The 22,857-nt window shown below is 43.2% G+C and overlaps 1 protein-coding gene across 4 annotated transcripts in view; it reads right to left on the reverse strand.

Moving 5' to 3' along the window:
• Nucleotides 1–22,857, reverse strand: part of PPFIBP2 (PPFIA binding protein 2) — a 206,012-nt gene that overhangs the window by 163,364 nt on the left and 19,791 nt on the right. For 3 of the 4 annotated variants that reach the window (XM_014521940.2, XM_014521943.2, XM_025209278.1), the window contains exon 1: nt 2,591–2,666. The exons of the other annotated variant lie outside the window; for it this stretch is intronic. The gene's annotated coding sequence lies outside the window, so the exon portion shown is untranslated. Of the gene's footprint in view, nt 1–2,590; nt 2,667–22,857 lie in introns of those variants that run through there. 4 annotated transcript variants of the gene reach the window in all.

Below are 22,857 nucleotides of genomic sequence, written 5' to 3' on the forward strand. Positions count from 1 at the left end.
TGAATGGAGGAAAACAAACAAACAAACAATAAAAACTAAAAACCAAAGGTACCCCAAGCTTCAGAAAATCATGGAATTTGGAGAAACAGTCCATTTAATGGGTATTTTGGCCATTCAGTAGAGTTGTAGAGTTTCCATAAATACATTTTCTAGTTCTCGCCCTATAATTTATTTACATAGTAGGGCCTCCACCACTTTATGCTATTTCCCAGTTTCAACTGTCTTCCATAATCTTGTCATGCAGGCAAGGGGCTTGATATATAGTTTAAATTTGCCCTTTTCTCAATTGCATCCTATTTGCTCTAGTTTAAATTCTCTCAGTTGCTTATCTATCCTGACTTAATGCTAGCAGAAAAACCACTATAGATTAGCAGAGCAAGCCCAGAGGAAGTGCAAGCTTTGTATTGCTTAACAACTACTCCTTTGGACTGAGCTACAGTTAAGATAGGAAAGCAACAGAGATGCACTACAGCCCATTAAGTCCAGCACTTGAGGACATGTGTAAATACTTTACTGAACTGGGGCCTGAGAAAAGTTCATCTTGGTCAAACATTAGTTTTCAAGCTACAGCTAATCATCCAGGGTGAACTGTTTTGGGAGGATTAAGAATTCCAAAAGAGATGGATGTATATCTTTCTATTAAGTTTGTTTTGTGTGAAAGAAAAAACTTGTCAAACCCGTATTAGAGTAGAACATGCTGCATTTAGAGCTGGCCAAAATGCTTCTGATAAGATTTTTTCATTGAAAAATACCATTTTATAAAAATATTGCACTTTCTCCAGAAAGCGTCAATTTCAACTACATTTTATTCAGAAAAATAGAAAAAGAATGTAATAAAAGCAATCCTATGCAAATGGAAAGGTCCTACCTGAAAACAAATTTGTTTTACATTTATAACAACTTAAGTCTGAACAAAATATCTCAACCCAAAATAATTTTTTCTCCAAAATTTCATTTTACAGGAAATTTGAAATGTTTTCATTTGGTTCCCATTCAAGCAAACCCAAACATTCTACAATTAATATGTACGGTGATCACTGGAAACATGTAAAAGGGAAACCCCATATTTCAAGTTAGTTTACAGACAACATTCTTATTTTTATTGTGCACAAGATTAAAACAAGAGCAGCAAGATGGGAAATAGAGTACTCAATGTTATATCAAAAATTGTAAGAAACATCTCTGTTTTATCAAGTTCAGTTAGAGTTCTCTATCCTTTGCTACATCTGCACTGTATTGTCAGTGCAGTTAATAGATTCAGTAAAAACTTTTTGCCCCCTTTTCCCAAGCACAGCAGGGCTGGGTTGCAACACCCTGTTATCGCAAGGTAACCTGAAGGCTGGCCAGTCCCAGAAGAAGCAGTCCACTGCTGGTAACAGAGTCCTCCTGAGCACATGGCTCCCATATAAACCCTCTATGCTACTGGTCCTTTTGCAGACATGTGGCCTAGCAATCCCTGGCTGTGTAATAGCTTCTTGAAGCCACTGACAGCTCCTGTAAATTACAGCTGTCATACTCTGTGCACAACTAGTCTTGAACTGGTGAAGAATATATATAAAGTGCCTTTAAACCACCACCTTTTGAACTTCACTATCTGTTTCCCATTAGTATAAAACCGGGGGCTATTGTTTTCTGCAGTCTTAATCCAGGAAATGAATTGATTTATAAACAGTTTGGGATGACAGAATATTAGCATTTCCTAAACATAAAATATAGCACTTGGGTGCGTGCATGCATTTGACCAGAGGTAGGGTACATATTTTGACATTACACTGTGAACGTGAAATTGGTTCACTTTATTTTGATTTTAGACATTAACAAAAAACAGACAAACCCTAAAGGTAAAAGAAAAAAAAGTTTCACTGCTAAAGAGCTAAAATGCAAGCAACAAAATATATGAACTTTTGGTAGAAAGGTGCATATTAAGTTTTACACAACTTCACATGAGTACTACACCTTCTATGCCAACACCTGTTTATTCAACTGAGTCAAGGCACAGTAAAAACAGCCAACAGCTCTATAATAAATAAAAATTAATAAAAAACAAAAACCGGAATGGTGTATATTGTTGCAGGGCAATAATGTAATATTACTTGCCTAACGTCTTTTTCTCAACTTACCTGTTGCTTCAGCTTCAGGCAAGTTTGTTTTTTCCCAGACACTCCCTTCCCACTATTTGCCTGAGCTAAGCACAAGAATACAAGGAACTCCTAGATCCTGCATGACTGGTAGTTTCAACCCTAATTCTGAGTAGCTGTTAGCATGAACTATCTTTAATGGAACACTTACATAAATCCCCAAAGCAGTGGTACTCGGCTGCTGGTATTTCTTTGTAAATCTCTTGCTCTCTCCTTACTTGACAGTAAGAGTTGCCCAGTTTGTAAGACTATTTATATTATGCTACACTTCAAAATTAAAAAAAAAAAAATGGACTGAATTATTCTTATGTACAAAAGAAAAAGAAAGAAAAACAAAATATTTTGAAGGACCACTGATTTAAACCTTGCCAGTTTTAAAAGAAAAAATTACTGTATATCATGAAAAGTTAAAGCAAATAAAAGGAAATGTCTAGATACAAAAACTCACTCACCTTTTCAGGTCCCTAAGGGCAGAAGGTTATACTTTTGCAGCAAAACCTCTCATTGCTAATAGTTACATCTCACTACTGTAAAGCAAATGACAAGCTCAGAATATAACCACCACCCCTAAACCACATGTTCACAATAACTGAGAGCCCAACCCACTAAATAAAAACATTGTGATGCTGTTTATTATAATTACTCACGTAACAGGATCCTTCAGGAAGACAAGAGGACACAGGTCTTAATACTCTGTGTTTTCTTTGATTTGTGCAGTAGAATTAAGCATGTACTGTATATGATTTGCATGCAAAATCAGAATCTGAAGACCAGAAAGGTGGTCTGTACATGGGACAGAGGCAGTTACTTCAAAGATTCCAGTTTTAAAAACAGGTGAAGAAAAATGCCTACATGGGCTTCCTGCAGAGCCCCTGAACTGCACAGAGCCCGGTGCTTCGCTCTGTGGCTGTAGGACAGCAAACTAAAATGCCTCAGAGGAGTTTTAATTTGCTGCGCCCCAAGTCATTTAAGGTGCATTACCCCACCCAGTTTCCTACAGCGTCTGGAATTACTGCACAATACGCCACTGATGCGCGCAAACACCAACACCATTAAAGCGGTGCAAAAGCATTTAAACCACTTTAAAGTGTTGTGCGCACACGCCCCTCATTTCATCTACACACAGCCTTTGAGACTAACTTAAGGCCACACTTTGCTGCACTCCACACAATGTTTTAATTCTTCTATTTATTAAATAAAAGCTTCATAATATTAACTGTTAAGAACCTGAACCAAATTTTAACTTGCCTCATGGCCTTGATTTAGCTGTCTAATGTAACCATGTGTAGGTGAATGGGGCACCCTGATCTTCCCTATGGTGGCTCTGGCAGAGCAATGGCAGTGGGTGCATGGGGTTGGAGAAGCAGCTGGGGAAACAAACACCACATCTTTTTTTTTGCTGCTTAAAATTGACGTTTAAATGGCTGGCAGCAGATATATGTGGGGGGGTAAGGGGGGGTTTTAAATCTCCCGCACATGCAGCAAATCTTTAGCTGTTGCTCCTTCACTGTGTGCAGTGATCCACGCCCCACCTCAGTAATAGCCAGTTACACTTCCATGGAAGCAAGTCAGAGAGGGACACTACCTAAACTCTCTTGTTCCAGGGACATTTTTTTCAATCTTATGCCTAATAATCAACTGTCAGAATTGTTAGTTATCCAGAGATGTGGTTCTCCTGAAAAAATTCTGGAGTTAGAATCCAGGCTTTGCTCTCTGATACTGGGTGGCTTTGGAGTATTAAGTGCCTTATCCTTTCTCCATTATGTATTGTGAATAGTAATTAAAATAGTAATTACTAAGCTCACAGGGAGGTCAAAGATTAATCAAATCATATTTGTGAAGTAGGGATTCAAAATGACAAGTAACATATTGCTGTCATCATTTTATTACTCCATGGTACAAAGAAACATCTTTTTTTTTTAAAGAAATTTTTCATGTTCCAAGCCAAATCAAGTCCAAATCTGAGAGTTGTATCAGAACCACAAGCGGCCCTACAACCACCAAACATCTTCCACCCCTCCACAGGGGCTTCAGATATTTCCAAAATCTTCCAAAGTCTTTTGGCAGGCATCCTACATGCAGGCCCAAGCCTGGAGGCTTGGGGTTCAGACGCCCCCAAGTTTTACCTGCCCTCAGCCATATGGCCACAGGAACAAGCTAGGGAAGAATCTCCCATTTCCATAAAGTGGGTTTTAAGCCCCAACATCTTGATGGGTACTAAACCACACCAGAAGAACAGTTATCCCCAGGAACACTTAAGGAAAACTGCCTTCATGGACCCAGATACAGGGTGTTTCCCCTGGCTTGGTTAAACCCTGAAAAGTCTGCATGCTTTTCCTCAAAAGCTTGCAGATTTCTGAGCCTTTAAGAGTTCTTGTTTCCCCACATACACTGCACTTGCAACTAATCACCATGCAAGCTCACGATTGCTGCTTCCTCCCCCTGACATGGTCCGGCAGTTCTGGTGTTCATTTGCATATCCTGGCCTTTTAAAACTTTACATACTTTCCTAATTAAGTGTAGTCTCTAGCCCTAAATAACTTTCCACAGCTGCTGGGTATAGATGTATTTCTGATGATGGCTGGAATGGCTTAAGTAATATTAACTAGTATAGTACCCTCCAGGCCTCTCCTTCCAAAAATACTGGGTTGCTGTACAGCAATACAAATAGATGCAGTTTCATTAATATTAAAAATACTCTTCAAATACTAGCACACTGGAAGTGAATGAATGGGAGAAATTTAAAAGGGTTATGAAGTACAAGATAACAGAGAGAAACCCATTATTTTTAAGCAACTTTTTGTGAAAAATGGGGTGCAGGTGAAGGGAAAGATATTTTTAAATAGCAAGTTTTCTGCTGGAGGACCAATACAGAAAAAAGTGTGATTGCTTTCTGTTGAAGTGGTGGAAAGTAAGGAGATGTCAAATGAAGCTGGACAACTTACTTAATAACTTTAAGAACCAATAGTGCCTCTAGTCAATGCACTGAGTGCCTATGTGAAGAACACACAGGCCCAGATCCTCAGCCTGACCACAGCATCACTGTCTTGCTGAATTAAAAATGTGAGAAGATAGGGATTACCTGTTAGCCATAACAATCTGTGTGCTACAAGGAAGACTGTGTGCTGGGAAGGAGACAGGCACATGCAAGCCATGGTGTTGGTTGTAATCTTACTACCCCCAGGGATCCTCTAACCTTTATTGCTGTTCCCCTAGCACAGCCTATCTAGTGGGTAGGGAGGAGGACCTAGGAGGACCAGGATTCTGATCACTCAATATCGTCCTTTCTTTACAATAAAAAATCCAAGATTAGATGTCAACAAACTATAAATGATTAATAATAAACTATAACCTTTAAAACGATTTACAGTGCTATACTAGCCAAATAAAATATACACCTAAATGGCTGTTTAATATACATCATTTATATACACTATAAATGGCTGTTTAAAGGTCAAGTCTCTATGGTGGTCTGCTCAGTCTCCCAGGCCTTTTTCTCCTGGGAGCTCCTTTCTCTCACTGAGCCAGGAAGAGGAGGTTCATTTCCATGCTCTGCCTCTCCCTTTTGGTGGTTGATCCTTTTCAGGTTGAGGTGGAAGCAGTAAAGCTTCTAGTTTCTCTTCAACTGGAGAAAAATATTGCATTATATGTGATAACGTCATGACATCTGCGTAGCCCTTTTCAAAATCCTAGATCCACCCACGGGAGGAAGATATTGAAGATAAACCCCATTTCTCAGGAGAAGCTCTTCTGGAGTTTCCGTTAAGTAGGATCTAGTGGGGTTTTTCCATATTTTGAACAGTTCCAAACATTTGGGAACTTTTGAGCCAACTCTGTGTCCTACCAGCAGCTTTGGTAGTGGTTTTGGTCTGTGTCAAATACTGAAGTTTCTTTGCTGCTGAAGTCTTAGTTCAGTATCTTGTTTCTTAAAGTCCTGTAGGGTGAGCAATCTAGGGCTAAGCTACATTGGTCCCATAGATGATGGCTTCCTAAGGTGCTGTCCCATGAGCCGTTCAGCTGGAGAAAGTCCTGATGCTAGCGGTGTACATTGATAATTCAGATGTGTCAGATACAGATCTCTGAATTTACATAGAAGCTGTTTCATAATCTGTACAAATCAAAGTTCTCTGAAAATTGTAGGAATAAGTTGGAGGTAAACTGAGGTCCACTATCTGATATGAGGACCTCATGAACATCATCCCTTGCAAATACAGACTTGAGATTTTGCATAACCTGTACCAATGAGGCTTGTGTAAGTAAAGCCAAGTCAATATATAAGGAAAAATAATCAACTATAACATGTGCGCGCCTTTTCTAAAAAAAATTAATCCGTTACTACTTGCTGTCTATCTGGTATCTTTGTAGAATGTAATGGCTCAGAGATGGTCTTTTATTTTGATGAGATATGGAAAAAAGCACACCCTCATCAAGTTTGCAGATGACACCAAGCTGGGGGGAGTAGTAGATGATATGCTGGAGGGTAGGGCTAGGATGCAGAGAGCCCTATAGACAAATTGGAGGGTTGCACCAAAAGAAATCTTGTTAAGTCCAATAAGAACAGATGCAAAGTCCTGTACTTAGGATGGAAGAATCCCATGCGCTGCCAGGGGAAATGTGTAGGGGGCACATGGGGGTGCATGTGCACCCCCCCGAGAGCACTGTTGTACCCCCCCTGCCAGGCTGGGCTCCCTGTTTAGCTGGTAGGCAGGGGGGCAGGCGAGTCCTGGCTGGGGAGCAGGGCTGCCAGAAAAAGCAGCTGTGCTGCTTCTGGAAGTGGTCACGGGACTTCCTGAAGCAGCGTGGCTGCTTTCATGGTGAGTGAGATCGGCCACGGGGGACTTCACCCTGGTCAGCAGCATTGGCCTGTGCCCCCCCTGACTCAAGAGGCACCAGACACCCATGTACCCAGGCACTGGTATAGGCTAGGAACCAACTAACTAAGGAACAGCTCTGCAGAAAAGGATCTGGGGTTTAGAGTGGACAATAAGTTGAATATGAGTCAGTAGTGTGCCTCGTTGCAAAAAAGTCTAACTGCACACTGGGATGCATTAGTAGGAGCACTGCTAGCAGATCAAGGGAAGTGATTATTTCCCTCTATTCAGCACTGGTGAGGCCACATCTAGAGTACTGTGTTCAATTTTGGGCCCCCCACTACAGAAAGGACATGGACAACTTGGAGATAGTCTAGCGGAGGGCAAAAAAAGTGGTTCAGGGGCTGGGGCACATGACTGATGAGGAGAGTCTGAGGGAAGTGGGCTTATTTAATCTAGAGAAGAGAAGACTGAGAGAGGATTTAGTAGCAGCCTTTAGCTACCTGAAGGGGGGTTCAAAAGAGGATGGAGCTAAACTGTTTTCAGTGCTAGCAGATGACAGAACAAGGAGCAACTGTCTCAAGTTGCAGCAAGGGAAGTTTAGGTTAGATATTAGGAAGAAATTTCTCACTAGGAGGGTAGTAAAACACTGGAACGGGTTATCCAGAGAAGTGGTGGAATCTCCATCCTTGGGGGTTTTTAAGACCCAGCTAGTAGGGCCATGCAAAATGGCTGTGTTTCAATTCGGTTTCAGATTTGGCGGTTTGGAGGACAGAGATTTGTTTTTTGTATTTTGCCACTGCTACCAAACCTTTCACTGCTTTCACTATCAAAGTTTCTTGATTGTTTTTAAGTATTTTTTTCCTCTATTATTATATTGTATCCCAGAGGTGAGGGTCCCTTTCCCTCTTAGATATTGTGTTTTTACCATATCAATGTTATCTGAAGAAGTTTAGGTGTAATGTTAGCCTGTACATCATACTGCTGTTACTTCATTGTATCTTGCATCTTAACTTTTGTTATGGCTTTTGCTAATATGAGTTCTGCATCTAACTGCAGTTATGCTGATAAACTGTCATCTCTGATGACAATCCCCCCTTAGGAGTTCTTTCAAAACTCTGGGATTGCAGTGCTCAGTAAGAGCATGAACTGCAGTAATAAACAATTCAGCTGTTTCCCCTCATAGCTCATATTAAAATGTGACCCTTTTGTAAATAACATTTCTTTTCCCTATAAAATGGGCCTCAAAAGCCTCTCTCAATTTTTGCCTCTCTCGGTGCGGGGGAGGACATATAGGATATCGTCTGCAGCCTCTCCCATGGCAAAAATGAAGGCATTTACCTAGTATTCCTGTGTTTTTTCTGCTAAACCTGAAACCATCCTCAACTGCTCAAACCTTCTGATCCAGCAAGGACAGATGCCTGTATTCCCACAGTTATATTTCTCTAGCAGAGCCTTTTGTCTTACAGGCTCCACAGCTGCACTGGGCTTTCAGCCTGTCTCCTCCTAGCTACAATGCACACAGTCTCTTCCTGATGCTGTCTGTAGTCTAGCAGTTTGGGGATTTCTCGCTCTTTCTTTTTCATATTTTTCCTAGACAGAAGGGTAAGGCCCACTACTAACAAGAAGACAGAGACATGCAGCTGTGGTGTGGGCTGTCATCTCACTCCCCCTGCCCTCAAGGTATCTCCAACCTTTATTACAGTCCCCCAAGTAGAGCCTAGTGGTCAGGGAGGACCAGGACTCTGTGGATTAGTGCAAGTTAGAGCACTCACAAATCTCAAGCAATTAGAATTATGCCATTTTCAACTAACGCATATACAACATTGTTAGAAGTGCAGTGAACTAAATACCCTTGAATTTATTCTAATGATTGCTTAGTCAAAACAGACATTTGACTTTGTGAACTTGAACACATGCTCAGCTTGTTAATTTGAAACCAGAGATTGCACATTGCAATAAAACACACATTTAAAAAACGCTACCCTCTCAAAAAACACTGTAAATACAAAACTATGCTAATTACACAAACTACTATAGCTGTTTGGGGTTTGTTTGTTCTTTTAAAGGACAACATTAAGATAGGGGTTTTATTCAGTAACTCTTCCACAGATAATAGTTAATACTGACACTTTAATTGAATGTCCTGACTCAGGTTTGTGTAACATTTTCCACAAGTATAAAAGCCTATGCAGAAATAACAGCATGTGTCAAAGTAAATACATTTCTGCAGTTCTTCTCTGAAAGATGATTAATCAATTTTGGAAAAAACTCTTTTCCTCACCTCATTTTTACATATGACATAAATATTTAAAATATCTTGGATTTTTCACTATCAGCTGAACCAGTTTATTTTCTTTGATTATGAGATATGTTATCTATATAATTTTGGCAAGAGATAAGCACAAAAAAACAACAAAACTTAACTTGTGACTGACCTTGCAAACCTTCACACCAATTATGCTTTAATTATGTATGAGTTTATTGTAGGGAGCAACAATACTAGCAGAATTGTGTAGTTCAGCCTTTACCTGGCTACCACAGGAAAGGTTTTTCACTTCAAGGAGGTTTCCAATTATATAACTACAGCCTTATTTCCTTGATGATTTTAAGTGATACAAACAAGGAGATAAGATATGTACTGGATTTAACTCAATGAGATAAAGCACTACAAATATGGTTATGCCCTTATTAGGGAACACATGACTGCAGGGAAATGCCCTGCATGCACAGGAAGATGAGACTAGACAATTATTTAATAGGTTTTTTCTAGTTCTAAATTGGGAAGTACCAAGTGCTAAAGGCTACCTGGCAAAGTCATGTCAGGCCTCAACATAGAAGGTACCTTAGCTATAGATTCTGACAATATTTTTAGCCAAGCAAACAGCACAAGGGGATCCATTTGTACCACTGGTTCTGGCATTTGAAACATCAGCATTTAATGGTATTTTAGGGTGACAGCTCTTCCCTTAATTGGGCAGGACAGTCCCTAAATGTAAACATCAAGTGCTGGTCCTGGGCTGAATGATTCCAGGACAGCATTTGTCCCAGATTCCCCTCAAACACAGTTCAAATTTACCACCTAACAGTCAAGCCACGACAACTACAGTGCGGTGCACAGCCCCACCCCTACCACATCATTCACAAGGCTTACACAGCCCCAGAATGACTGACACATGGTGTAGCCAATCTAAGACAATTTAATTATAGAATCTTAGAAAATTACAGTTGGAAGGGACCTCAGGAAGTCATCTAGTCTAACCCCTTGCTCAAAGCAGGACCATCCACATCTAGATCATGCTGGACAAAACTTTGTCTAGCTGGGTTGTAAAAACCTCCAAGGATGGAGATTCCTCCACCTCCGGTGCTTTGCTACCCTAGTGAGAAAATTCTTCCTAGTATCTAGCACAGTACTCCAGATATGGCCTCACCAGTGCTGAATAGAGGGGAAGAGCCACTTCCTACCTGTCAGGGTGTCTTGTTCCTGCACTCTCAGTAACGTTTCTTTAAAGTACAGCCAGTTCTCCTGGAGTTTTCCCCCTCTCAGACTGGCTTCCCAGGGGATCCTGCCCATGAGTTCCCTGAGTAAGTTGAAGTCTGCTTTTCTGAAGTCCAGGGTCCTTGCTCTGCTGGTCTCCATCCTTCCTTTCCTCACCATCCTGAACTCAATCATCTCATGGTTGCTGTTGCCCAAGTTGCCATGTACTAGTACAGGGGATGTCAACTGCTGGTATGTGTACCCCTAGGGATACTTAGAAAGGCGGTGGCGGGGGTGTGTGGGTGGGTGTGGCGGTGGTGTCTCCCCAGGCATGTTCCCACCCTAAGCCTTTTACCCGGGAGAGGGGTGCACTGGGCATCACCAGTCCCACGTGGCACATTGTGGTGCCTCGCCCACCTCCATTCCAGCTCACTTTTCTGATTGGCTAGCAATAGCGACGGTGAGGAGGTACAATGGCCACCCCTTCCCACAGAGCTGTGAGAGTCTGAATGGTGGGGGGAGGGGGGAGTGCGTTCTGTGCCTGCCTCCGGCAGCACACAATTAGCCAGGTGTGAGGCCCATCAGCAGCCTGTGGAGCTGCACGTGACCATCCATGGGAAAGCAGCGCAGGGCATGGTGCGGAGCCAAGGGAGCTCCCCCCATTCATCCCCGCCCTTCCCAGTGCCATTGTAGGGTAGGGCAGGCTGCTGCTACAGGCTGGGGCAGAGGCTGGGGCAGTGCCAGGCTCTTCCCAGTGGGGGTGTTGGGCTCCTGGCGGGAGCTGGGGAGGCTACAGAAAATTTTGGGATGGCTGCAGCCCCTCCCATTGCCCGGCTCCCAGTGCCGCCACTACCCACCCTGAGCACAGCCTGGCCCAGCCCCAGGGAAGACCCCAAGGCTGCCCCATCCCCAGCCTGCAGTGGCAGCCTACCCTGCCCCATGCACAGATCTGGGGCCACATGGCCCCCATGCCCTCCCAGGGATGAATGTAGTAGCAGGAGCTGCCCCCCGCCCATGGCTCAGTCCCATGCCCCACCCTGGCTGTGCAGCACCTACTCCCCTTTCCAGCATTGCCCCCACCTGCCCTGACTGCAGTGCGGCCCAACCCCCTGCCCCGGGAACAGTCCTGCATTGCCCCAGCACCAGCCTGCAGCAGCAGCTCAGCCTGCTCCGAGTGCAGATCTGAGGGCACATGACCCCCATGCCCTACCGGGGTGCATGCAGCAGCAGAACCTGCCCCCCCACATCGCCTAGACCAGCCACTTGTGGCTCTGCCCTGCACCCTGCCCCAGCTGTGCAGCACCTGCCCCAGCTCCTCTCCCTCCCTCACCACAGGGGCCTCGATCTGTGCCACCCCTTAAAAAACAAGAAAGGGGTACATGAGCTGGAACTTGAGACAGAAGGGGTACACTTGTTGAAAAAGGTTGAAATCCCCTGTACTAGTACATTCCCCACCAATTCTTCTCTGTTTGTGAGCAGCAGGTCAAGAAGAGCATGGCCCCTAGTTGGCTACTCCAGCACTTGCGCCAGGAAGTTGCCCCCAACACTCTTCAGAAACTTCACAGATTGCCTGTGCACTGCTGAATTGCCCTCCCAGCAGATGTCAGGGTGATTGAAGTCCCTCATGACAACCAGGGCCTGTGATCAAGAAAATTCTGCTGTTTGAAGAAAGCCTCATCCACCATTTCCACCCGGTCTGGTGGCCTATAGCAGAACCCCATCATGACATCACCCTTGTTTTTCTCTCCTCTGACCCTAACCCAGATATTTGGCAGGCCTATCTACTGTTTCATACTGGAGCTCTGAGCAAATCATATGGCTCTTCTACCTAAAATGCAACTTTTCCTCCTCTTTCCCCATTTGTCTTTCCTGAACAGTTTGTACCCATGACAGTGCTTCAGTCATGCGAGCTATCCCACCAAGTCTCTGTTATTCCAATCACATCATAGTTCCGTGATTGTGCAAGGATATCAGATTCTTCCTGCTCATTTCTGAGGCTCTGTGCATTTGCATAGAGGCACCTGAGAAAATTAGTTGATTGCCCTGATTTCTCAGGAAGAATGAGCGCATCTCCCCTGCTGCCCCTTCCTGCTTGCTCTTCCTCCAGGTCACTTCCCCACTTACCTCAGGGCTTTGGTCTCCATCGCCTGGCAAACCTAGTTTAAAGCCCTCCTCACTAGGTTAGCAAGCTTATCTGCAAAGATGCTCTTCTCTCTCCTCGTCAGATGGATCCCACCTCCTTCCAGCAATCCTTCTTCTTGGAACATCATCCCATGGTCAAAAAAGTCAAACCCCTGCTAGCAATACCACCTGCACAACCAGGCATTGGATTTGCAGGATGCACCTGCTCCTGTCTGGGCCCTTTCCCATGACTAGAAGGATTGAAGAGAACACTACCTGTGCACTCGTCCCCTTTACCCTTGCACCTAGAGCCCTGTAGTCACTTTTAATCTGTTCATGGTCTCCCCTGGTAGTATCATTGGTGCCCACATGGATAAGCAGTATGGGGTAGAAGTCAGAGGGCTGGATGAATCTCAATAATTTCTCCATGACGTCTTGGAACCAGGCTCCAAGAAAGCAGCAGACTTCCCGAGATAACAGGTCAAGTCAGCAGATGGCTCCCTTCATCCCCCATACAAGGAAGTCTCTGCCCACCACCACCCCTCGATTCTTCTTGGTGGTAATCATCTCCATTCTTCCCACCTTGCAAAGGCCTGTCCTGTCCTCCTCCACCAATGGAACATGCTCTTTGCCCTCTGTTGCTAGGGCTCCATATCTGTTCTCCAGATGAATTGCTGCAGGTGGAGATGAAGATTTCTGCTTGCTGCCATTCCACCTTTCTGAGAGCCCATCTCCTCTCCCTTCTCTAGTGCTGCCTCTTGCAGTTCTTTCTCCATAGTCTCAGAGGTCTCCACCAGCATTGAATAGATGAATACCTCATGATGGAGGATGCTTTGGACCCTCACCAACTCCTCCTGTAGCTCACTTGCCCGTTCCCTGAGACACACCATCAGGAGGCACTGCTCACACGGGAGGCACTCCCCCACCTGGCTGTCACTGGAAGGAGCACACAAGCCGCAGTCCCCAAAACGCCAAACCTGGACCTGGGTGGAAGCCTCCAATGATGGGCAGTTCTGTCTGGACAGAAACTTCACAGGTGCAAGCAGAGGCAGCGGTGGTGGCTCTGGCACTGCAATGTCTTCCAGCCATTTCCCTGGGTCTCTTAATCTGCTTCTTCTCTTACTGCCCTTCTTCCAAGCACACCTTCCCTGGAGAACTTTGCTGTTCCTTGGCCCCAAAGGGTTCTCTCCCAGCTTCCTCACACCAAGTTAAAAGGCTCTCCCCTCAAAGCAAGGGGGTGGGGAGAAAGAGGGCAGCATATTGACCTGTGAATTGACAAAACGGCCTTCAAACTGCTTGCTCTGTTTGCTGCCCTTGTTCACTGGTTTGTCCCAGTATCATGAAATGCCAAGTGAAACTAATCTGCTTTGGCAATGCAAACTCTTAGAATCTGCAAGATCTGATAGGACGTACACATTTAAAAATCAACATGAACGCTGCTTGTTTTATTTATTTATTTTTACATTTGCCAGAAAAATGTACTTTTTTTTTTACTGCAAAACACACAAACTTGTTGAATAACAAATCTGATGGATTAAAGTCCAGTGGAGAACAAGACATATTAGTAAGATTATTATCTATTAAATATAGAATGTAATGTAATATACAATATCCCCCCAATTTTTTTTAAATGGTGTGTCTCCCATTTCTGCATTTTGCAAAGTTTGTCACCCTATGATATTTGTTATATTAAGAGCTAAGATATATGCAGTATCTGTGCTAAAAAAAAAAAAGCAGCATAGCCTTATTTATACCAAAAGTATAAAAATAATACTTCCCAGTTTTACTTAGCAGTGAACATCAGTGTCATGATCTGAATGCACTTTTTAAAAGTAGCTTTCTCTACATTCAACTAAGGCCATTCACTTAGTGTTCCCACGTTACTTGCAAAACACAAGAATCCACAGGCTTATTTATACAATCTTCATATATATAAAATTTAAACAATGTAGCAAAGGGTGGCTCATCACCCTACTCCATACAATGTAAAGGAAACAAAACAGATTGTAGTTTAGGAACTAGGGAAATATAATTTCCCATAAAATATAAAAAAAGACAGCAGCTTTAGGAGTACTAATCTAGTGGCTGTGCAACCTATGGCCAACAGCCCAACACTGGCCTGTATTGCTGGGATGCACTGGTGGCAATGGCCCCACACTGCACAGAACTTTCCCATTCTATGGTGCAGCTGGGAAAACCAGTGGCAACAATGGCAGCTGGGTCCTAGGTCCGGCCTTCCTCACACTTGAGCTGGGCCATTCTAGCCCACTACCTGCAAGCATTGCTGACCAATGCTCTAATCCACTGAGCAAATATTTTCTATCCCAAAAAAGAGGTCAAGATGTAAAAAAACCCTATAAAATTACAACTATATAAATCATTGTAATATATTCTCTCTTATTACATGTGCATCTTCCTCAGGAATTATTTTATGTGCAACAGTTAAAAAAAAGTGAACACTTAAAACAAAGCAAAACAAAAAACGACCCCACAATATATACTGACCTGTTCATAATATGAAACACGGAACATACACAAAAAATATATGCATATAGCAGAACTATGCCACGGCAAATGTGCTAATGAAAAACAATATAAAAATTGCTGATATGAAGCTTTCTATGTCTAGAATTAAAACATCCATACAATATAACTGCACCTGAGGAGGTGATTAAGCAGACTGGAAGTGTTACCCTCTTTAAATTAGATGAAGACTAGCAAAGGAACTGGCTCCAGTAGACATTGGATACAGTTAAGACTGTCTGAGATTCCTTTGTTTTGCAGAAAAAAAAGGAACACAAAAGGAAGGTTAACACTAAGAGCCAAGCACTCTACTTCTACTTTAATACAATCCTGGCAAGTGATTTTTAGCCAGAGGGATTTTCAGGTAAAAGGGACAGGAAGGCTCAGGCAGCAGAGAGGAAGAATCCTAAACAGACAGTGTCTAATGGAGCTACTTCTTGGACCAATTTACTACAACGTGCATGCTGCAAGTCAAGTTTGTTAACTTGGATGGCAATCCTGCTGAGAACAAGACAATTATGATTTTCACAAGAATTAGCAGCTCAAAGCTAAATCTGGTTTATAATATAATTTAATAAAAGTACTAAAATGATATTTGGATACGTAAAATTGATTGTGATGCTAACATATTCTTCATAATTTTTCACCTTAAATTGCTTGATGCAATCATTTGTGGTATATGACTATAACCAATAGGTTGGTTTAAAAATGATTTACCCTGCTCTGGGAATACGCACATAATTCATGTTGTAAACTGGTCCAGACAATATTAAAGTGTTTTTGTCAAAATTATTTTGTGTAACTATTATGGAGAAAGTGTTATGGGTACTGAAGAGTGGAACCTTCACATACGCAAGTACGCTACCAGAACTAGCAATATTTTACACAAGTCTGTCCTGGCTTTGACTAAAAACAAATTCAAATCAGGAATAAAAAAGGAGGGCAACCTATTAGAAGAACTGTAGACAGGGCATTTTGATTTTACATTGATGAAAATGGGTGTGGAGTTATGATCCCTTTCCCCAAGGAAAATTTCTTTTATCAGCTGTGCCAATGCATAGTATCCATCTCACACAAGTCATAACATGGGTACACTGGTGTTTTAGTATTTTCTCATTAGGGCTAGGATCCAGAATGACCTGGATAGACTGTAAACATGGTCTACAGTCAATCAGATGAGATTCAACAAGTACAAGAAAGTCTTGCACTTGGGAAGGAATAATTGCATGCCTTAGGGCCTTGGCTAAGCTCTGTTCCATGGCATTTCTTATTGGCTGGCCTATACAACTCCCTATTCAATTTGCAGCTGTCATGGATTTCATTCCTAGGCATCAAACTTTCTGCAGGCTTTTTACAGGGAGCCTAAGTGCCTAGATTTGGAGTTACAAATTCCATTAGACACCTAAAGGTATTACAGTGCTGAAGTCCTTGTGTGGATTTAAGCCTAAGATAATGAAACAGAGAAAAAATGGAGCATATAAGCAAAGTGGTCAAGGTGTTAACTAGCGTGTGTTGAACAGTCATTATTTGGGGACAAGAGTAGTGGTACTTATAAAAAGACAGTCCTGTTTCGCCCTCTAACCAGCTGTTATTGAGCAGTTACCTTTTCTGTAGGTATCCTACATTTGACTGAGGAGAGATAACAGGTCAAGTCAGCAGATGGCTCCCTTCATCCCCCATACAAGGAAGTCTCTGCCCACCACCACCCCTCGATTCTTCTTGGTGGTAATCATCTCCATTCTTCCCACCTTGCAAAGGCCTGTCCTGTCCTCCTCCACCAATGGAACATGCTCTTTGCCCTCTGTTGCTAGGGCTCCATATCTGTTCTCCAGATGAATTGCTGCAGGTGGAGATGAAGATTTCTGCTTGCTGCCATTCCACCTTTCTGAGAGCCCATCTCCTCTCCCTTCTCTAGTGCTGCCTCTTGCAGTTCTTTCTCCATAGTCTCAGAGGTCTCCACCAGCATTGAATAGATGAATACCTCATGATGGAGGATGCTTTGGACCCTCACCAACTCCTCCTGTAGCTCACTTGCCCGTTCCCTGAGACACACCATCAGGAGGCACTGCTCACACGGGAGGCACTCCCCCACCTGGCTGTCACTGGAAGGAGCACACAAGCCGCAGTCCCCAAAACGCCAAACCTGGACCTGGGTGGAAGCCTCAAATGATGGGCAGTTCTGTCTGGACAGAAACTTCACAGGTGCAAGCAGAGGCAGCGGTGGTGGCTCCTGCCCTGCAATGTCTTCCAGCCATTTCCCTGGGTCTCTTAATCTGCTTCTTCTCTTACTGCCCTTCTTCCAAGCACACCTTCCCTGGAGAACTTTGCTGTTCCTTGGCCCCAAAGGGTTCTCTCCCAGCTTCCTCACACCAAGTTAAAAGGCTCTCCCCTCAAAGCAAGGGGGTGGGGAGAAAGAGGGCAGCATATTGACCTGTGAATTGACAAAACGGCCTTCAAACTGCTTGCTCTGTTTGCTGCCCTTGTTCACTGGTTTGTCCCAGTATCATGAAATGCCAAGTGAAACTAATCTGCTTTGGCAATGCAAACTCTTAGAATCTGCAAGATCTGATAGGACGTACACATTTAAAAATCAACATGAACGCTGCTTGTTTTATTTATTTATTTTTACATTTGCCAGAAAAATGTACTTTTTTTTTTACTGCAAAACACACAAACTTGTTGAATAACAAATCTGATGGATTAAAGTCCAGTGGAGAACAAGACATATTAGTAAGATTATTATCTATTAAATATAGAATGTAATGTAATATACAATATCCCCCCAATTTTTTTTAAATGGTGTGTCTCCCATTTCTGCATTTTGCAAAGTTTGTCACCCTATGATATTTGTTATATTAAGAGCTAAGATATATGCAGTATCTGTGCTAAAAAAAAAAAAGCAGCATAGCCTTATTTATACCAAAAGTATAAAAATAATACTTCCCAGTTTTACTTAGCAGTGAACATCAGTGTCATGATCTGAATGCACTTTTTAAAAGTAGCTTTCTCTACATTCAACTAAGGCCATTCACTTAGTGTTCCCACGTTACTTGCAAAACACAAGAATCCACAGGCTTATTTATACAATCTTCATATATATAAAATTTAAACAATGTAGCAAAGGGTGGCTCATCACCCTACTCCATACAATGTAAAGGAAACAAAACAGATTGTAGTTTAGGAACTAGGGAAATATAATTTCCCATAAAATATAAAAAAAGACAGCAGCTTTAGGAGTACTAATCTAGTGGCTGTGCAACCTATGGCCAACAGCCCAACACTGGCCTGTATTGCTGGGATGCACTGGTGGCAATGGCCCCACACTGCACAGAACTTTCCCATTCTATGGTGCAGCTGGGAAAACCAGTGGCAACAATGGCAGCTGGGTCCTAGGTCCGGCCTTCCTCACACTTGAGCTGGGCCATTCTAGCCCACTACCTGCAAGCATTGCTGACCAATGCTCTAATCCACTGAGCAAATATTTTCTATCCCAAAAAAGAGGTCAAGATGTAAAAAAACCCTATAAAATTACAACTATATAAATCATTGTAATATATTCTCTCTTATTACATGTGCATCTTCCTCAGGAATTATTTTATGTGCAACAGTTAAAAAAAAGTGAACACTTAAAACAAAGCAAAACAAAAAACGACCCCACAATATATACTGACCTGTTCATAATATGAAACACGGAACATACACAAAAAATATATGCATATAGCAGAACTATGCCACGGCAAATGTGCTAATGAAAAACAATATAAAAATTGCTGATATGAAGCTTTCTATGTCTAGAATTAAAACATCCATACAATATAACTGCACCTGAGGAGGTGATTAAGCAGACTGGAAGTGTTACCCTCTTTAAATTAGATGAAGACTAGCAAAGGAACTGGCTCCAGTAGACATTGGATACAGTTAAGACTGTCTGAGATTCCTTTGTTTTGCAGAAAAAAAAGGAACACAAAAGGAAGGTTAACACTAAGAGCCAAGCACTCTACTTCTACTTTAATACAATCCTGGCAAGTGATTTTTAGCCAGAGGGATTTTCAGGTAAAAGGGACAGGAAGGCTCAGGCAGCAGAGAGGAAGAATCCTAAACAGACAGTGTCTAATGGAGCTACTTCTTGGACCAATTTACTACAACGTGCATGCTGCAAGTCAAGTTTGTTAACTTGGATGGCAATCCTGCTGAGAACAAGACAATTATGATTTTCACAAGAATTAGCAGCTCAAAGCTAAATCTGGTTTATAATATAATTTAATAAAAGTACTAAAATGATATTTGGATACGTAAAATTGATTGTGATGCTAACATATTCTTCATAATTTTTCACCTTAAATTGCTTGATGCAATCATTTGTGGTATATGACTATAACCAATAGGTTGGTTTAAAAATGATTTACCCTGCTCTGGGAATACGCACATAATTCATGTTGTAAACTGGTCCAGACAATATTAAAGTGTTTTTGTCAAAATTATTTTGTGTAACTATTATGGAGAAAGTGTTATGGGTACTGAAGAGTGGAACCTTCACATACGCAAGTACGCTACCAGAACTAGCAATATTTTACACAAGTCTGTCCTGGCTTTGACTAAAAACAAATTCAAATCAGGAATAAAAAAGGAGGGCAACCTATTAGAAGAACTGTAGACAGGGCATTTTGATTTTACATTGATGAAAATGGGTGTGGAGTTATGATCCCTTTCCCCAAGGAAAATTTCTTTTATCAGCTGTGCCAATGCATAGTATCCATCTCACACAAGTCATAACATGGGTACACTGGTGTTTTAGTATTTTCTCATTAGGGCTAGGATCCAGAATGACCTGGATAGACTGTAAACATGGTCTACAGTCAATCAGATGAGATTCAACAAGTACAAGAAAGTCTTGCACTTGGGAAGGAATAATTGCATGCCTTAGGGCCTTGGCTAAGCTCTGTTCCATGGCATTTCTTATTGGCTGGCCTATACAACTCCCTATTCAATTTGCAGCTGTCATGGATTTCATTCCTAGGCATCAAACTTTCTGCAGGCTTTTTACAGGGAGCCTAAGTGCCTAGATTTGGAGTTACAAATTCCATTAGACACCTAAAGGTATTACAGTGCTGAAGTCCTTGTGTGGATTTAAGCCTAAGATAATGAAACAGAGAAAAAATGGAGCATATAAGCAAAGTGGTCAAGGTGTTAACTAGCGTGTGTTGAACAGTCATTATTTGGGGACAAGAGTAGTGGTACTTATAAAAAGACAGTCCTGTTTCGCCCTCTAACCAGCTGTTATTGAGCAGTTACCTTTTCTGTAGGTATCCTACATTTGACTGAGGAGAGGATGACAACTCTTTATCAGCCAAGGAAAAGTTTCCACCCACAAAAGTAGGTAGCACAACAAAAATGGCTGAAGAAGGGGTGGACAATGAGGATAAGTACAGGCATTAAAAAAGCCCCAGGCTGAACAGATTTAATCTTTGCAGGTTAGTGTAAACTGTGTAGATTGAACCAAGAAGCAAGTGAACAGACATTCACTTTTGAAACTGGAAAGGCAGTCAGATCCCTGAAGTGGCTCATACCAGTAGTTGAGGGGGGGGGTGTGCAAGGGAGAAATAAAGCATGCCTCCCAGCCTGCCAGCCATTGCCAAAGGCACTGGAATGCAGCCAAGCAGGGCTTATCCTTGATTGGCTGCCAACACATGCCCCACCAAAGCCTTGCACTCCCCCCACCCCCAGGGGCAAACAGGCCCTCTAGCCCAAGGCTGGCGGGGTGCCCCAGCCTCAGAGGGTATTCCCCACCCCTGGCAGGGTCCCCTCCTGCCCTGGCACAGGGAAGGGATTCCCCCCTGCTTGTTACCAGACTTTAATATTAGACTTTAGGGTGGACCACTCCCCACCTACAGGACTTCTAACTGGGGGCTGTCCTGTGCATGGGGGAAAGGGGCAGTTTGGGGGAATGGGAAAGCCCAAAGCAGAGGCTTTACTCCCCAGTCCTGCCTGGAGCCAGGAACAATTCCCCTAGCCACACTCCCCAATCCTTGCTTGGGTGGTGGGGGGGTGGGGGGGGTCTGGGTCTACTTGGAGGTGCGGGCTGAGTCTGCCTGTGGAGGGAGGGGAGGAAGGAGCCCCTCCCAGGCTTTTCCCTCACTCCCCACTGGACTAGAGAGTAGGGGGCATGGCCAGGCCCTGGCCTTGGCCAGCACAATGAGGCAGAAGAAAGGCGGGACTGTGAGTTAGCTTGACAGGGTCTGGGACAGAAATTCCATGAACTGGTTTGACCTAAATCAGGTTTATCTTAAACCAGTTTCAGCCATTTTGCAAGCAGTTTAAGTGCACTGAACCTCTGTCGTGTTACAGATTTGAACCTGTTTCCAATCACTTAAACCAGTTTGTGAGTAACTTCTGTCCATAGCCTGGAACACCCAGACATACCATCTGCCAAATGATAAAGAGCTGTATTTGTTATTACGGAGCCATAAATATTTAACTTTTACATGGCACTTTTAAAGGACAGACTGAAGGAAGCTGGATAAGAAGTGGGACCATATAAAGCTCCATTTTAGAAAGGTAAAGTGATTTGTCCAAAGTCACACTGGTACTAGGATCTAGTAACAGAAGTCCAAGTCTCCTGACTTCCTCTTTTACACATTCTTCACTAAAATCACACACTTTCATACCTAGCAACTTTACCAGTTGGGTTCAGTTGATATGAAAAAGAAAGCTTGTTAATGGGTGCATATCACACTGCTTCACATCATGAATAAAACAACTATTAATTTTTTGTAGGGTAGGAAAGCTCAATTTAGCAACAGTCACAATGCTATTTTTCCTTAACTCTACAAGTAGAAGGGGAGGAAGGAGGACCCGGGCAACTATAGGCCAGTCAGTCTCACCTCCATCCTTGGCAAAGTCTTTGAAAAAATTATCAAGGCTCACATTTGTGAGAGCCCGGCAGGACAAATTATGCTGAGGGGAAACCAGCACGGGTTCGTGGCAGGCAGATCGTGCCTGACCAACCTAGTCTCTTTTTATGACCAGGTTACGAAATGCCTGGACACAGGAGGAGGGGTGGATGTCGTATACTTAGACTTCAGGAAGGCCTTCGATACGGTATCCCACCCCATACTGGTGAACAAGTTAAGAGGCTGTGACTTGGATGATTACACAGTCCGGTGGGTGGCGAATTGGCTGGAGGGTCGCACCCAGAGAGTCGTGGTAGATGGGTCGGTTTCGACCTGGAAGGGTGTGGGCAGTGGGGTCCCGCAGGGCTCGGTCCTGGGACCGATACTCTTTAATGTCTTCATCAGTGACTTGGACGAGGAAGTGAAATGTACTCTGTCCAAGTTTGCAGATGACACAAAGCTATGGGGAGAAGTGGACATGCCAGAGGGCAGGGAACAGCTGCAAACAGACCTGGACAGGTTGGACAAGTGGGCAGAAAACAACAGAATGCAGTTCAACAAGGAGAAATGCAAAGTGGTGCACCTAGGGAGGAAAAATGTCCAGCACGCCTACAGCCTAGGAAATGACCTGCTGGGTGGCACGGAAGTGGAAAGGGATCTTGGAGTCCTAGTGGACTCCAAGATGAACATGAGTCAGCAGTGTGACGAAGCCATCAGAAAAGCCAATGGCACTTTATCGTGCATCAGCAGATGCACGACGAATAGGTCCAAGGAGGTGATACTTCCCCTCTATCAGGTGCTGGTCAGACCGCAGTTGGAGTACTGCGTACACTTTTGGGCGCTGAACTTCAAGAGGGATGTGGATAACCTGGAGAGGATCCAGAGAAGGGCCACTC

Source organism: Alligator sinensis, unplaced genomic scaffold (genome assembly GCF_000455745.1).
Source record: "Alligator sinensis unplaced genomic scaffold, ASM45574v1 scaffold1072_2, whole genome shotgun sequence".
NCBI lineage: Eukaryota > Metazoa > Chordata > Crocodylia > Alligatoridae > Alligator > Alligator sinensis.